The 14,857-nt window shown below is 55.7% G+C and overlaps 1 protein-coding gene across 1 annotated transcript in view; it reads right to left on the bottom strand.

Annotated features, from left to right (window-relative positions):
* SRRM3 (serine/arginine repetitive matrix 3) overlaps positions 1-14,152 on the bottom strand; it is a 53,691-nt gene extending 39,539 nt beyond the window's left edge. The window contains exon 1 of the mRNA XM_027961474.3: positions 14,046-14,152. The gene's annotated coding sequence lies outside the window, so the exon portion shown is untranslated. The remainder of the gene's footprint in view (positions 1-14,045) is intronic.
* Positions 14,153-14,857: the final 705 nt, after the last annotated feature.

Genomic DNA, 14,857 nt, shown 5'->3' with positions numbered 1-14,857 from the left:
AAACACACAAGAAACCAGGCACTTAGCTTGTGAAACAAAGTCTGGGTCTTTGTAGAAATGAGTGTGTAACAACAATGGTTTTTGTCAAGATATTTGATGAATCTGGCAAAGAAAATCCATCTCCGGTGTGTCTGAGGAAACTGGGTGCACCCCTTCCCCACCCCAGTCCCTGCCCTGAAGCCAGGCTGCACCCCTGATGCTGGTAAGTGTCCCCAGAGTGCCCGGTGGAGGGGGGTCTCCAGCCAACTCCTCCCTTTCCTGTGGGGACCCTTCTCCAGACCTCCAGGAGGTGTGGGCGGGAGGCAGAGGTAATCAACCCACGGCCAGAACAAGCTTTCCTGTGCTCCCTCCCTGCCCCAGGCGGTGGGGCTTGGGGAGTTATGGGAGATGGCCTCTCAGCCCTAAGGGCAGGTCACTTACTCATGTCACAGCTACTCTGAGAATCTGAGGCTCACCAGAGGGGAGGCAGGGGGAGAGGCATGGTGAAGAAGCAAGATAACTGCTGGGACGGGGGACTGGCGGCAGAGACATCAACTGAGCTGGAGCGTGTTTGCGGAGGAGCATAGCTGGGAGGTCTTCCTGGAGGAGGAATCATGAAACATAAGTAGGAGCTAGTGGACATAGAAGGGGAGGAAGGATGTCTTGGGCAGAGTGTGGGGCATGTGGGAAGAAGGCTTGGAGAGAAAAAGGGAAGAACCCTGGGCTTGTGCACAGTGGGCCAGGAAGGGCCAGAGGAGCTAGGGATACCCTGCAGGCCGTGGGGAACTCATGAAGGCTGCTGGGCTGGGGAAGTCACGGTCAGCTCTGCATTTCAGAAAGATCTCTCTGGCTTCCTGGAGCCTTCGATGTTGGTGGCTTCTGCCCTGGAGAAAGGTCTGACTCTCAGGGACAGCTCGGTCCACATTAACCAAGATGTACCAGCAAGTGACAGAAGAGCCGGCCTGGGTTCAAATCACTTACTATGGGCCCTAAGGCGACTTGACCTCATTTTGCTCAGTTTCCTCATTTGTAAAATGGGGTTAATCTAAGCACCCCCTGCCTTAGAGGTGAGGGAATGAACATATGCCCAGTGTGGCAGTGCCCAGGACTGTAGGAGGTTCCGTGTATAGTTATTTAGTGTCTGTACTACCCATCAGTTCAGTTCAGTCACTGAGTTATGTCCGACTCTGTGACCCCATGGACTGCAGCATGCCAGGCTTCCCTGTCCATCACCAACTCCCAGAGCTTGCTCAAACTCGTGCCCATTGAGTTGGTGATGTACTACCCATAAACAACACCACCTCGTCTAAACCACTACAGGCATGAGTTAATCAGGAAGACATACAGTAGAAATCAGAGGTTGATGTGTTTGATAATGCATCAGATCAGTGTCCGCTTGTGAAGACTAGTAGATTGCCACCCACACGGACCAGTAGGGACCAGTGTTCACAGGGAAACAGATGCTGCGGGGCGAGGCCGGGGAGGAAGGCACTAGGTAGGCTGGAAGCGAGAGGGTTAGCCGAGCGAGCTTCCTCCCAGCCTCCTTGGAGTCTCTCTTGGGAGACGCTGGCACCGCTGTTTGTTACCCAACCCTCAAGAAGACGCTGCAGGGGGGAGGGAGAGAGCTGAAAGCCTTCTCAATTATTCAACAGTCAGAGCTTCCTGCTGCTCCTGTTGGAGCCAGGGGAAGGCCAGCTAGAGCCCCTGGGCTGGGTCTGGCTGGCTTAGGGGGAGGGCTGGTTGTTGGAGGGACAGCAGCCCTCACAGTCCCACTCCTGCCCCCCCGCCCTGCTCCAGTGCCGTCTGCAGGGTGGTGCGGAGGGGGCAGCTGCGCCTGGCAGGCAGGCTTGGAGCTGTCTCCTGCCCTGCAGACTCAGACTGTGCTGTGGAATGGAGGCAGCGGGTTGGCGAAGTTCCCAGAGCCAAGGTGGGGTGTCTGAGGGAAGCCAGGGAGGAAGGGCATGTCCACTGTCCGCAGGAGAGGGCCAGGCAGCTTAGCTGGCACCTGCGTCCTGGGCAACCTGTTGAGCCCCCCTGTATCTCAGACACACGGGGCTCTGAGCCACCCAAGAACATGCTGCCCAACAGCTCCCTGTGCCTGGAGTGCTCTTCCCCTTCTGGTTCATCCTACAGGACTCTGCTCAGGCATCACCTCCTCTGTGAAGCCCTCCCAGACTTCCACCGGGGGATGCGCCTCTGTGGTGCTCCCAGAGCCTCACCCTGTGGTCTCCACCCTCAATGCTTACCTTTCTCTGTTGTGACTATGTGCCCCTGACCTAGCGAGGGCTGTCTAAGGGCAGGGACTGGGTTGTGTCCATTTTTGTGCCCCTATTGCCCAGCACAGAGCTTGGCACAAAGCAACCATCTGTGAGTATTTGTTGAAACCCAGCCTGTGTTTGTACTGATGGGGAGCTCACTACTTGTGGTTTTTTTGTATGTTTGTTCGTTTTTTGCCACCTCCATCTCTGGGGACCTCGGCGGCAAAGTTTCCTGGTTACCACTCTCATTATGCCCAGACTTTACATGTGTCGATATTTGCAAAGACCACATGGTCACATACTTGGTAAGCCCTGGAGCCCAGCTCTGTCATTCAATGGATAGGAAGGCCCTGCCTGGCACTAGGCTCCTGCCCACCAGCCCTGGGCCCTGTCTTTGTTCCTGTTGGCTCTGATTTGCGTTCCTAGAGCAGAAGGCCTGGATGGCAGGTCCCCAGGGACAGAGAGGCCTCAGCTATCTGCTCCCTACAGAGCGACCCACAGCAAAAGCAAGACAGCCTAAATGAGACCAGTGCAGATCACTGCAACCCAGGACAGGCCAGAGAAGAACCAGGAGCTCAGATTAGATGCTTGCTCCTTGGAAGAAAAGCTATGAGCAACCTAGACAGCATATTAAAAAGCAAAGACATTACTTTGCTGACAAAGATCTGTGTAGTCAAAGCAATGGTTTTTTTCACTAGTCGTGCATGGATGCGAGAGTTGGACCATAAAGAAGGCTGAGCACCAAAGAATTGATGCTTTTGAACTGTGGTGTTGGAGAAGGCTCTTGAGCAACACTTGGACTGCAAGGAGATCAAACCAGTCCATCCTAAAGGAAATCAGTCCTGAATATTCATCGAAAGGACTGATGCTGAAACTAAAACTCCAATACTTTGGCCACCTAAGGCAAAGAACTGACTCATTTGAAAAGACCCTGATGCTGGGCAAGATTGAAGGCAGGAGGAGAAGGGGACAACAGAATAAGAGATGGTTGGAGGGCATCACTGACTCAATGGACATGAGTTTGAGCAAACTCTGGGAGATAGTGAAGGACAGGGAAGCCTGGCGTGCTGCAGTCCATGGGGTTGCAAAGAGTGGGAGGCGACTAAGCAACCGAACAACGACAACAATGTAGGGGACCCACAGACCAATGCAGACCAGTGGAGCAGAGAGAACTCACAATACCGGCCACTGAAAACAACAGACCAGGTCAATTCCGGAAGCAGCCTGTGCAGACCAGAACTGGAAGCAGACAAGCAAGCTGTGTTTCAGTCTCCCCTCCCCTGTGTTTCAGTGGAACAAAGGAATCCCTGCCCCCACCCAGCCCACTCTATTTCCTTTCACGGCCCTCAGTGGCCTTCAGAGAACTGTAGACTTCCAGACAGGGAAGAGAAAGCCACAGATTCCCTGTGGCTGCCTAAGCTCGAACGGAGATTTGGGGTGGCAGGGAGGAGACAGAGAGGAGAACCTCATCGTGGCTGAGCTGTCCCTGATGGCCTGGGCTGCCAGGGAAGTGGGGACCTCTGTGTCCTGGGGAGGGTCCAAGCCAGATGGCCTTGGGGTAGCGTCCTGGAGAGAGCCACCTAAGGCGTCAGGACACCATGCTCTCCGAGGACTCTCCCAAGCTGGCCTCTAGGGCTGCAAGCGAGAGCAGCTCAGTTGTGTCTGACTCTTTGAAACCAAGTGGACTGCACAGTCCACGGAATTCTCCAGGCCAGAATACTGGAGTGGGTAGCTGTTCCCTTTTCCAGGGGATCTTCCCAACCCAGGGAACGAAGCCAGGTCTCCCGCGCTGCAGGCGGCTTCTTTACCAGCTGAGCCACCAGGGGAGGTCTGGAGTAAAACCAGAGGTGCCCCGAGTTGTCATCAGCTTCATTATTTCCTCTCCCCGCTTCTTCTCCCCACAAAGGTCAGATCTGCCCTGGTTCACACCTGAGGGCTGGGTTAAGGACAGGGAAGATGGGCTAGAAGTTGTATAACCAGATCTCTTTCCCTTTTCAGGCTTCAGTTTCTCCATCTGGACTAACTAAGCACTTGGGCCTGGATGCTAGTGGGGCCAGGGCAGGGCTGGGCTCCGAATTCTTGGCAGCCCAACACTTCGAAGAGTCCAAGCTGGGTGACGATGTACCCCACGCCCCTGTTGGAGCTATCAGCAGGAAGGGTGTGTGCTGGACAGACAGACAAGCCCCTTCCACCCACTGGGGAGGGTGCAGCAGGGAGACAGGGCAGCTGCCTCTGCTGCCCACACAATCTCATTATGGAAAATTCCCTCTATTGACTCAGCTTTAATCAGGCAGGCTGCCCTGGGCATCCCCCCCAGGTTTCTGCTGGGCTGGGTGAGATCAAAGAGAGAGTCGGGCTGGGGGCTGGAGCCTCGTCTGCCATTCCCATCGATCCAGATGCGCCTCTCGTTGCTAGGCAACCGCCTCCAGTCTCATCTGGTCCTTCCTTCCCCAGGGGCTGCAGGATCAGGCAGTAAAGGGGGAGAGAGACCCCACATTCATTCTCTAAGTCTTCCCTTACCAAGCTTGAGATCTCTGTCATCAAGCCGGGAGCTTTCCTCACGCCCTGAAGGACCCCTCATCCTGGGAGCTTGACTCTCCCACCAAAATGGACCTCCTTTCTCCCCTTACATTTGTATTCATCTCCAGAATACTTGAAACCCACACCTCCTATGCCCCCCTGTAAGCACATCAGGAAGCTAAGCCAGGGATTCACCAGAGAGGGGAAGGGACCCTCTGGAGCAGGGGGGGAGGTCAGTGAACAGTCCAGAGGCAGCTGCAGGCTACTGTCTTCCAGCCCAGCATCGGACTAGATGTGGGAGCCATTGAATCTTGAAAGAGTGGCTCTGAAGACAAATTCACACTTTCAGTTTTGAGTGGGTTGCCTTTTTTTTTCTTTTTTCAAAACGTAGGATGCATTTCATAGTAGTTTTTTCTTTTTTGTTTCAAGTGCTATAATTTAAAACTGTAAGTTGTGTTTTAAAACAGGTATAAAAATGTACTGTGGGTTTTGGGGGCTGTCATTGACTAAATAATGCAAATCGGATCATTTTATCACAGTTTAATATTTTGCATCATTGATATACCCTATACTGCTTCATCTTTCCCTTTTTAAAAAAACAAATGTGTGCACGTCATCCCCACAGTTGTTAGGTGGTGACCTACTTATATCACAGCTTATTTAGGATTTTAAGGTCTCTCCCCACTCTGAGGTCTTTGCAGCCCTTGGGGATGGAAAGCACTCACTCTTGCTTCTGGTACTTGATCGGACTTTTTGTTTTGTTTAAATGCAACTATGGGAAAGGATGGGGTGATGCAGTTCCCAAAGCATGAAGACCCAGGACTCAGATGTCCGAGGACTGCTCCTGTGAGCCACCGGGAGAGGCACCACCTGGGCATCTCTGTCCTGCCTCTGCCTGTCGCCTGCTCCCCCAGCTCCAAAGGGCACCAACAACTCCGCCCCACGCCCCTGCCCAGACCCAGTCACATGCTTCAACTCTGAGAGGCACCGCTTTCCAGGGCCCTTGACAAATGGTAGCCAATTAATGTCAATTAATCTGATTAGCCTAAATAGTTAATTAAGCAGTTAATTAACAACATCATTGACAATAACCTATGGCTCTCGAGGGATGGTGGGTGGGAGGCAGGGATGGCAGGGGGGCGTGGGGGGCCCTCCTTGCTCTGGGAAAGGACAAGCCCTGTAAGTTCACAGGGAGAATGGGGGTCACTCTGGCAGCTACAGCCTCTCCGAGCCCCCGCCTGGCTCTACCTTGGGCCCCAGAATCTTCATCAGGGGGTTTGACCCCACCCTGGCCACAACCCCTTCCCCAGCCCCTGGCCAGATCTGAGAGAGTCTGATTCTACTAGAGGCTGAATGTCAGCACAGCAGAGGAGGCAGAAAGGCATCCTGTCTGGGAAATGGTTCCACCCCAAAGTCCAAGCATGGAGTTCCCCCTCTGCTGCTACGCCCGTCCCCATCCCAGTCTGTACACCTCAGAGTTTACAGGCCCCACCAGGGCCCTGGACTCGCCCAAGCTGTGGAGCAGTCTTGGAGGGGAATTGCCCATTCTACAGATGAGAAAACTGAGCACCTCCCACGTGCCAGGCCCTGTGCTTGCTCTGCACAGGATCGCTGCCCTCAAAGGGCTCCTCATCTGGGACGTCACAGAACAGCGCAGCCTCTTTGCAGCCTCTTTGCTGGGTGACGCTGGTGACATTAACAACCTCTCTGTGGTTCAATAGCCTCCGCTGTGACCTGACTCTGTTGTAAGACGTTGCGAGGACTAAATGAGTTAGGACGTGTGAAACCCTTGCGATGGTGCCTGGCACATGGGAGATGCCAAATGGGTGCCCCTGATGGTTACTGAGGGAGGCACCCAGGAGGACAGAATATAAAAGACGGGGCGAGAAAGAGGTGGTACCTGGGGGCTTGGGACAAGGCATGGCACAAAAGACACAGGAGCAGAGACTGAAGGTCGAGGAGGTAAAGGAAGCAGGAAGAAGAACATGCAGGCAAGGGAAAGAGCATCTTCAAAACAGAGGCCCCGATTCTCGCTGCTAGCATGGGTAGTCCCCGGGGAGCCCTTCACTGACCACCTGGCACTATCTCAGCATGGTTAATCGGCTCTACTCCAGTATAAAATGAAACGTTAAAAAAAAATTCAGACCCCCCCACTCAGGTCCTACAATCAGGCTCTACATGGGCGGGTCCCAGGAACCTGCTGTTCATGGACTGTTCCGGAAATACCGAGGCTGGTACTCTGCACCTGGAGACCATGGCTGCCGCGGTTCTGGGTGTCCCAGCTGCAGCAGGGGAGGTCCCAGGCCATGTGACCTGTGTCCTGAAAGCTTACCGCCGGCCCCCCGTCCACTCCATCTGTCCAGTCCTGTCTGTCCTTCAGAGATGACCTTCCTGAAACTGCTCTGGCCATGTGCTTACCTGTGGGAAACCTCCCTTGGTTTCTCTGCCGCCTGCAGGAGAAAGGCCAGACTCCGCAGCCTGGCATTAAGACCCCTCATGAGGCCTCCCTCTCCAGCCTGGCCCCACACTCCTTAGCCTCTCCAGCCACCCTCCTCCCCAAGTGCCCGGGACTCTTCCCTCCTCCAGGACTGTCGTTCAGGCTGTTCCTTCTGCCAGAAATGCCCTTCCCCTTTTTTCCCCCTGGCAGATCTGTCCTCCTCTTCTGGGGACCATCTGTGAAGCTGGCTCCAACGTCAACCAGGTGGGCCACCCTGCCCCCAGCGCCAGTGCCCCCGCAGCTCTCTGGATGGTCCCACGTAACCCGTATTCCATCCCCAAATAGTCACCAGCTCTTGGGCCTCACTCCCCATTAGACTGAGGGATATTTCTCCCTTTCTCCAGTGCTGAGCATGGGGCTTGGGGATGACAATGATAACTGAGTGTTTTAGTTCAGAGGAGCTGTTGAGCTCATGTTTGATGAATGAATGAATGACCATCTCTACTTTCTGATGTATGAGGAGCAGAGGACAGAGGAAGAGAGAATTCGGGAGGCAGGAAAGAGAGGTGTTCTGGGGTCAATAAGGGATGGGTCATAAGGACAAGGAAGCATGAGAGAGACTGCCAGGCAGGGAGTGGGGACAGGGCTGCCTGGAGGCGAGACCTGCTGTGAGTCCCAGCTCCCGCTCCATCCCGCTCTGGCCACCCCCTGGGAGGAGAGGTGGCTGGGCCCCCCTGCCCGGCCTGAAGCCCACCTCCCCACCTGCTTCTTCGGTGCTGACAGCCACTTCCCCCTGCCCCCGCCCCGACTCTGACCATGCCCAGACCCCTGCCCCCTAGATCCACCCTTGTCAAACCTCCCGGGGGTACATCCCCCACACCCGCCCCACCGCAGCTGTACCCCCCACCCCGGCCCCCTACCCTTGGCCTCTTTCTCCCCATCGTCCTCCTGCCCAAGGCAGCGAGATCGGGCTTCCTTAAGGGCAGGTGTGATCATTTCGTGACACTGCTCCAAAGCCTTCCCTCACTCCCATCCCTTTCCAAACCAACTCCCAGCACTAACAGCGGTTTTCAAGGTCCTTCAAGCACTAACAGTGGTTTTCAAGGTCCTTCAAGACCTGACCTGGCTGGCCACACCCCTGGGGTTGCCCTGTAGCTCCAGGCGTGCCACGGCTAAGTCAGATCATCGACCGTCCTCTTAGTTCCCTGGGGCTTCTCACCCCTGGCCGTGGCCCCGCTGTTATCAGGAGTGCCCTACCTTTACTTTCTCTGTCTGGCACCTTTTCTGTCTCTCTCCCAAGCCCGACTTCAAGGTCTCTCTCCCTAGCACCTCCTCTGGCTGTCCACATCTCTGTGGACACCTTAGTCCCTAGCACAACCTCAACGGCCATCCCTCAGTTCCCTCACGCCTCTCCTTCCTACTAGCGTGGGAGCTCCTCAAGGTGAGGGCGGGTGTCTGCCTCACGGCTATGTCCCCGCTGTTCATACGATGCCGGGAAAATAGGAGGCACTCGGTGGATGCTAACGGTGTGGTCTCACTCAAGTGACCGCCACCTCTGGGCAGTGCACTGGGTCTTGTCCCTCCTTGGGTGCCTTGGCATTCACCCCCCAAATTGCTTGTCAGCATGCACCTGGTGTTATCATGCCCATTTCACAGGGAAGGGAAACAGACCTGATCATGGAGGTGAGGGTCTAGATGCGATCAGAGCCCAGGAGACTGGCAGTCGCCTGATTCCCAGTTCTGAGCTCCTTCTTTTAAGGTCTGAGTGGGGCCAGGTTCTCACCCTGCCCATGGGATGTAGGGCTGTCTCCTGCTCCGCCTCCCCTGGCAGCCTTGGCCCTCCCCTGCCGTGGTCCCTGGGGGAGGGAAACAGGCCCCCTGTCCCCTCCCCAGTCCCCAGCTGACCCTGGCACAGGCCCCAGAGTCATCCTCCCCAAGGGAAACCCATGATCAGCAGACCCCCAAGGTGTGCCCCACCCAAGAGCGTCGGAGAAGAGCAAGCCCCCGACCCCCACCCCCGCAGCTCTCCCTGGCTCCCTGGGAAGCTCTCCACCATTGCCCAGTGTTCATCTGGCCTCGGAAAGTAGGCTTTTTGCAGAATCTTTAAAGATATCAGAACACTCTCACTATAGAGTGAAAAATAGCACGCCTACTTCGCTCAACAGGGTGTTCCCAGTTATTTAATGCTGTGTATCTATGATCACACGGACAAAGTCCTGGTAGGAAGGACCCGTTTGTTCACGGTGGGACCACACGTGCCCTTTCTCTCCTTGGTTTTTCTATCTCCCGAGTCTAACCCAATGAGGATGCACCATTCTTAACATCAGAAGAATTCAACGAAACTTACTTATCTCTATCCTAGGGAGTTTTGGGGGATGGGGGTGGGGATGGGACTCAGTCCTAGGAGAGATCTCAGAGCCAAAGGCCATTCTGCATGCTAGAAACAGGCAGGCTAAGAGCACCCGCCTCCCACCCCACCCCACCCCAGCTCAGTAAGCTGCTTGGGCCTCAGGGTCCTGTTCCTTGGGCCCAGGTCCCCCTCCAGTCCTCCCAGGCCCCGGCAGGATGCTCCAGCTGGCACAGCAGCCTCTGCAGTGGGCAGGAGGCCAGGGCGGGGGCGGCAGGATGCTGAGGCCAGGCTGACTGCCGGGGAAGCAGCGACACAGACGGATGGGCGGGCGGCTTTTGGCTATAAGCGAGGAGCCCCTGGGGGTTGGGGGCTGCTCTGGAGCCCCGGCACAAGTGGCCACCAAGGTCTCTCTCCCAGGTGCAAGGGGCAGCCGAGGCCTGCCTGGCTCGCTTGCCCAGGCCCCCTGAGGACCCTGTCCTGGATGACACAGAGTCAAGAGAGCTGACGCCCTCCTGTTCTCATGACCCAGAAGAAGGTGAAGGGAGAGGAACCCAGGGGTGTCAGTGGGCACGAGGCCCCAGTGAAGACCTCGGCTGGGCCAGGCTGGGGTCTGTAACTGTCGGTAACGGTCCCTCCCCATCACAGGCTCCTCCTGAGCTCTCACTCCGCCCCCTCCCTTCTCTAACCCCCTCCTCCTCTCTGATCTCACTCCCCTCTACTGAGCCCCCCTCCCCTCTTCTAACTCCTCTCCACTCATGATTGCCCTCCTTTCTCTAAGTACCACCACCCTGTGCCTCCTCCCCCTTCCTGAGCCTCCATGACCCACGGAGTTGCCTGCCTTCAGCTGGAGCCCTCTTCCTTTCTCTCCTCAATCCCTTTCCCCTCTCGCTGAGCCCAGTTGTTGGAATTGAGAAGGAACTCCCCCATGTCTTGCCCAGCTGCTCTTCCTTCAACACAGCGTGAACCAGAACCAGTGGCCCTACCGACCCACTCCCCTGGCAGGGCTCTGCCTCCTGTCTTTAGCGCGTCAGCTGCAGTCTCTTCCTCTCCCCAAGACTCTAAAAATAAGCCTCCCCCACTGTACCCCGGCTGCTCCCCTGATGTAGGACCCATGTATATGTGTCCTGTTGGGGGAGGTTCCTGGGGTTTCCTGAACAACTCAGGAAGGAGTGTGGAGAGCATCTTTAGTGTCCCTGGAGGTCACCTCAAGTCTTGGGCCAGGAGGGCTCCATACTGGCCCAGCCACAGAACCACAATCTCCCAGTGAACCACTGGGCCTCTTCCAGGCACATTTTCCTCTTTTGAGTTAAGACCCCAGGTTTGTAATTTGGAGGGATGTGGGTGCGTAGGCTAAGTCGCTTCAGTCACATCCAACTCTTTGTGACCCTATGGACCATAGCCTGCCAGGCTCCTCTGTCCATGAGATTCTCCAGGCAAGAATACTGGAGTGGGGTGTCATGCTCTCCTCCAGGGGATCTTCCCAACCCAGAGATCAACCCTACTTCTCTCACATCTCTTGCACTGGCAGGCAGGTTCTTTACCATTAGTGCTACCTGGGAAGATCCTAGGAGGGGAATGGGTGAATTTTAAATCTCAGTTCCAATGAATAAACCTAACCTTCATACACTGAGGGTGGATTCTACCTCTGCTGATGGAACCACAGGGTTCCTGATACAAGATTTATGGAGCAGAGAGATCTTAAAATCTTAGTGCTGGCAGTGCCTTCAGCAGGGGGCTGGGGTGGGGTGTCATGTGGTCAAACCCTTTTATTTTATAGTTGAGGACACTGAAACCCAGAGACAGGAAGGGACCTGTTCAAGCTCACACAAGGAGCCAGGGTCAGAGATGGGCCCAGAAAGATCCTTGAACTCCATCACATGCCCCCCTCCCCTGCTCCCCATGCACCCCCTGCCAAGCCCCAGTGCCCTGGCTGATCCTCACTGAGGAAAGCCTGGGGAACAGAGGACAGAGTGGTGTTGTGGGAGCCACCTGGGCCCCTGAGGCAGCAGCCTAGGATTGCACCAAGTCCTTGCTCTGTGACCTTGGGAACATCATGTCACTTTCAGATCTGGTTTTGCTCTTCTGTGAAAGGGAGACGGTGGCAGCTTGGCACCCAGTTATGTGAGGATGAAATGAGATAATGTGTGAGAAGTGACAGGCCCATGGCAGGGGCTCAGAGTGTGTGTAGGAGTTAAGGAAGGCAGTGGGGAGTGCCTCTCTCCCATCACCTCAGAGGCACCCTGGCTGGCTGCTGGGACAGGAGGAACTACAGTTCTGCCCCACTGGCAGCAAGAAGCAGGCAAAGGAAAAGCCAGTAGGAGAGGCTGACCCCAGCAATGCTGGCAGTTGCTCTGGACCATGGCCTCATCACAGTGGTGAGGGCTAACTGCCCAGAGAGGAACAGGCAGCCACCGGCTTGCCGAGGTCAGCAAGAGGCTGCCAGGCAGAGAAGGTGAGAGTGGGTGGGGCAGTGGGCAGATGTGCCTGCCAGACCCAGGCTCCCTTTCTGGCAGGTGTCAGGGTGGCAGGGGTGGGTTGTGGTGGGGGCGCCCAGTTGGACAATTCAGAGCGTGTTCCACCTCCAAATATCCCAGTGACCTTGGGGGAGTCAGTTCCTCACTGCATCGCACCTCCTCACCCATATGCCTCAGGCTTCTCACCTGGAAAGCTGGCATCATGAATCAAGAAACTGACATTTAACTGGGTCTTGATATCAAGGGGCCAGGACAGGATATCAGCTCCACTCCTGTCCCAGGGAAGACAGCTTGGGTGGCTTCATGACCTTGTGAGAGTCATTCAAGTCTCATTTCTCAGTTGTGAAATGGGGACATTGATGGCTTCCTTGTTAAGTTTTCATGAGGATGAGCTGAGTTAAATGTAGCCTAGTATGGTGCCTGGTATGAGACCGTCAGCCAGTGTCCACCCACTCTGGGAAAAGGAAGATGTGCTTCAAACAATACTGAAAACTTTTCCCTCTTTGCAGAGCTTCTCCTTAAAAATTCTTACTTGCATTTGATTTGCTGAAACTTGCCCAGCATTGCATAGCTTAAAACTAGTTTCCTATCCAATAAATAGTTGAATTATTTCTTTGACCACCAAAGTAGATACTGTTAATGCTATACCTGTTTTACAGATTGGGAAACAGGCTCAGAAAGGTTAAGTGGTTTACCTGAAGTCACACAGCTTAGATGTGAACCCATCTCTCTCACACTTCAAAGTCCATGACTTTCTACCCACTCAGCACTACCTTTAAAAATCCAAACCGCTCTTTATTCGCTCTTCAAGAATTCCTCCTCCATCGCTCACAGGAGAGTGGGATGGGGCATAAAGTTAGGGAAACGAAAAGCTGATGCTGTGTGGGAGCAATTTCTGAGCCAGCTTGGTCCTATTTCTGGCTGGGGAAGGATCTGACACCTGCTGGGATCATGACCTTAAAGATGCTCCCTCTACAGAGAAATTCTCCAAACCCTGCTCAGGTCTCCATCGAAGCACCTGCCTTGTCTCTTGTCATGGAACAAAAGGTCAACCCAGGCCCCTTGAGGCCAGAAGTGGATGAGTGAGTGAGGTCTTGAGAGAGTGAGAAGTTATGGTTGGGATAGAGCACAGACACTGGAGTACCAGGTTAGACCTCGGCGCCCTTTTCTTGCTCCCCTTCAGACTCATCCCCACAATGGACCTTCCGCCAGGAGCAGGAACTGCAGGAGGCTTCACACTGTCCAGGCAGGAGCTCTGGCAGGGAGGGTGAGGAGGAGGCAAGAAAGAGGCTGCGTCTCTTCTCTCTCTCTCTCTTTTTAAACCAAGAATTTGTTCTGGGGTTGGTTGGACTCACTGTGAGCCCCAGAAACCCTCCCTGGGCACCCAGAGAGACCACAGAAACCCCCCTCCCAAACTCCTGATGGTTATTATTTCTTCTGTGTCCTTCATTTTCTCCCCAGTGAGAGAGTAAATGCCATCCTGTGTGAGACCCAGTTCTTGTTGCCAGCTTCTGCCTCCCCAGGGGCATTTGGGCAGCTGGGAAAGGGGCCAGACTGTCCCTGATGCTGCCACCCTATGCTGGACAGAAGCCCAGCATTCAGGTGGGGGCCTGCTCCCTTCATCCCTCCCAGTGACCAGCATCTCCACAGGGTCTCTTCACTGGTCTTTCCCTTCCCTAGGGAGCAGGTCCTTCTTCTCATTTGCGAGAGGGCAATTAGACTGCAGTTGGGTGCCTCTCTAGCATCCTTATGGACCAGGCCGTGGTCATTTAAGCTCAGTGGAGTCCTGCCCGTGACCCGGCAGGGTTCTCACTTTCTCCATCTCTCTCAGTGAAATGAACAACGTTCCTCATCTCTGTTCCCTAGGTGCCTCGCACCCCCCGACCAAACACACAGACAGTCCCCCACCCGCTACCGTCCGCTCTGGCTTCCGTAGACTCTGGGCCCTGGCCCAGCTGGAGAGGCCCAAGATCCAACCCAGCCCCAACCCCTCTGGGAAATGCCCCCGCCCCAGCCGGGGCTCTCACCTCCCTGCTGACTGCTGCGCTCCACCGGGTGCTGGAGCCAGGCCCTCTGGTCCCGCTTGTCTGGGTGGCCTCCGGGCCGCCTCCTCGGCTCGGCTCGGCTCGGCAGGGTAGCTCCGCGGCCCCCGCGGCCCCGCGCCCTCCGTCTCCCCGCGGGCGCCGCCGCCGATTGCTGAAATGCTGGACAGCGCACCACCATGGAGGCGGCCTCCCAGCCCGCCGCTTGCCGGCCAGAGCGGCCCAGCACCTACAGCGCCCTCCACAGGCCTGGAGGCAGCCCGCCGCCGAGGCAAGAGAATGGGCGTCTCTCGTGGAGGAGTGGGGGTTGGGGGAAAGAATCTCCACTGCAGTGACCTGTTCCACGACTTAGGGGTCGGGGGCGGGGCAAGAGATCCTGTTGGGATGCCCCCTTTCATCGTGCATCCTGGTGGCCTGGCCGAGGCCAGGCGGGGTGGTGGGAGACATCCCAAAGGAGGGAGGTTTTTGAGAACGGAATCTCTGGACCTTCCCTAGTGCTGCGTTGGCTGTCTGGAGTCCTGAGTTCAAGTCCCCCTTTGGTTACTCTCTTCGTGACCTTGGAAGCCTGTTATCCTGCAGCTTCCGCCTGCGTTTCCTTGGCTGGACAGTGAGCGGGCTGAGTGGAGGGAACTCAGGGGTGGGGCGGGCTCTACAGGAAGCATTGGAAGCACAGAGAACTGTCTGTCGTGGGAGGAGGCCAGGAAGGACAAAGTTTTTGCTTGGAACCACGAGCAGTGACCCTGTGCTGTCTTAGGAGGCAGGGCTGAAGTCCCAGAGCAGGGTGGAGGCTGTGGAGG

Source organism: Ovis aries, chromosome 24 (assembly GCF_016772045.2).
Source record: "Ovis aries strain OAR_USU_Benz2616 breed Rambouillet chromosome 24, ARS-UI_Ramb_v3.0, whole genome shotgun sequence".
In the NCBI taxonomy this organism is placed as follows: Eukaryota; Metazoa; Chordata; class Mammalia; order Artiodactyla; family Bovidae; genus Ovis; species Ovis aries.
Note: the sequence above shows the minus strand (reverse complement) of the source record. Positions and strands in the feature narration are given on the sequence as shown.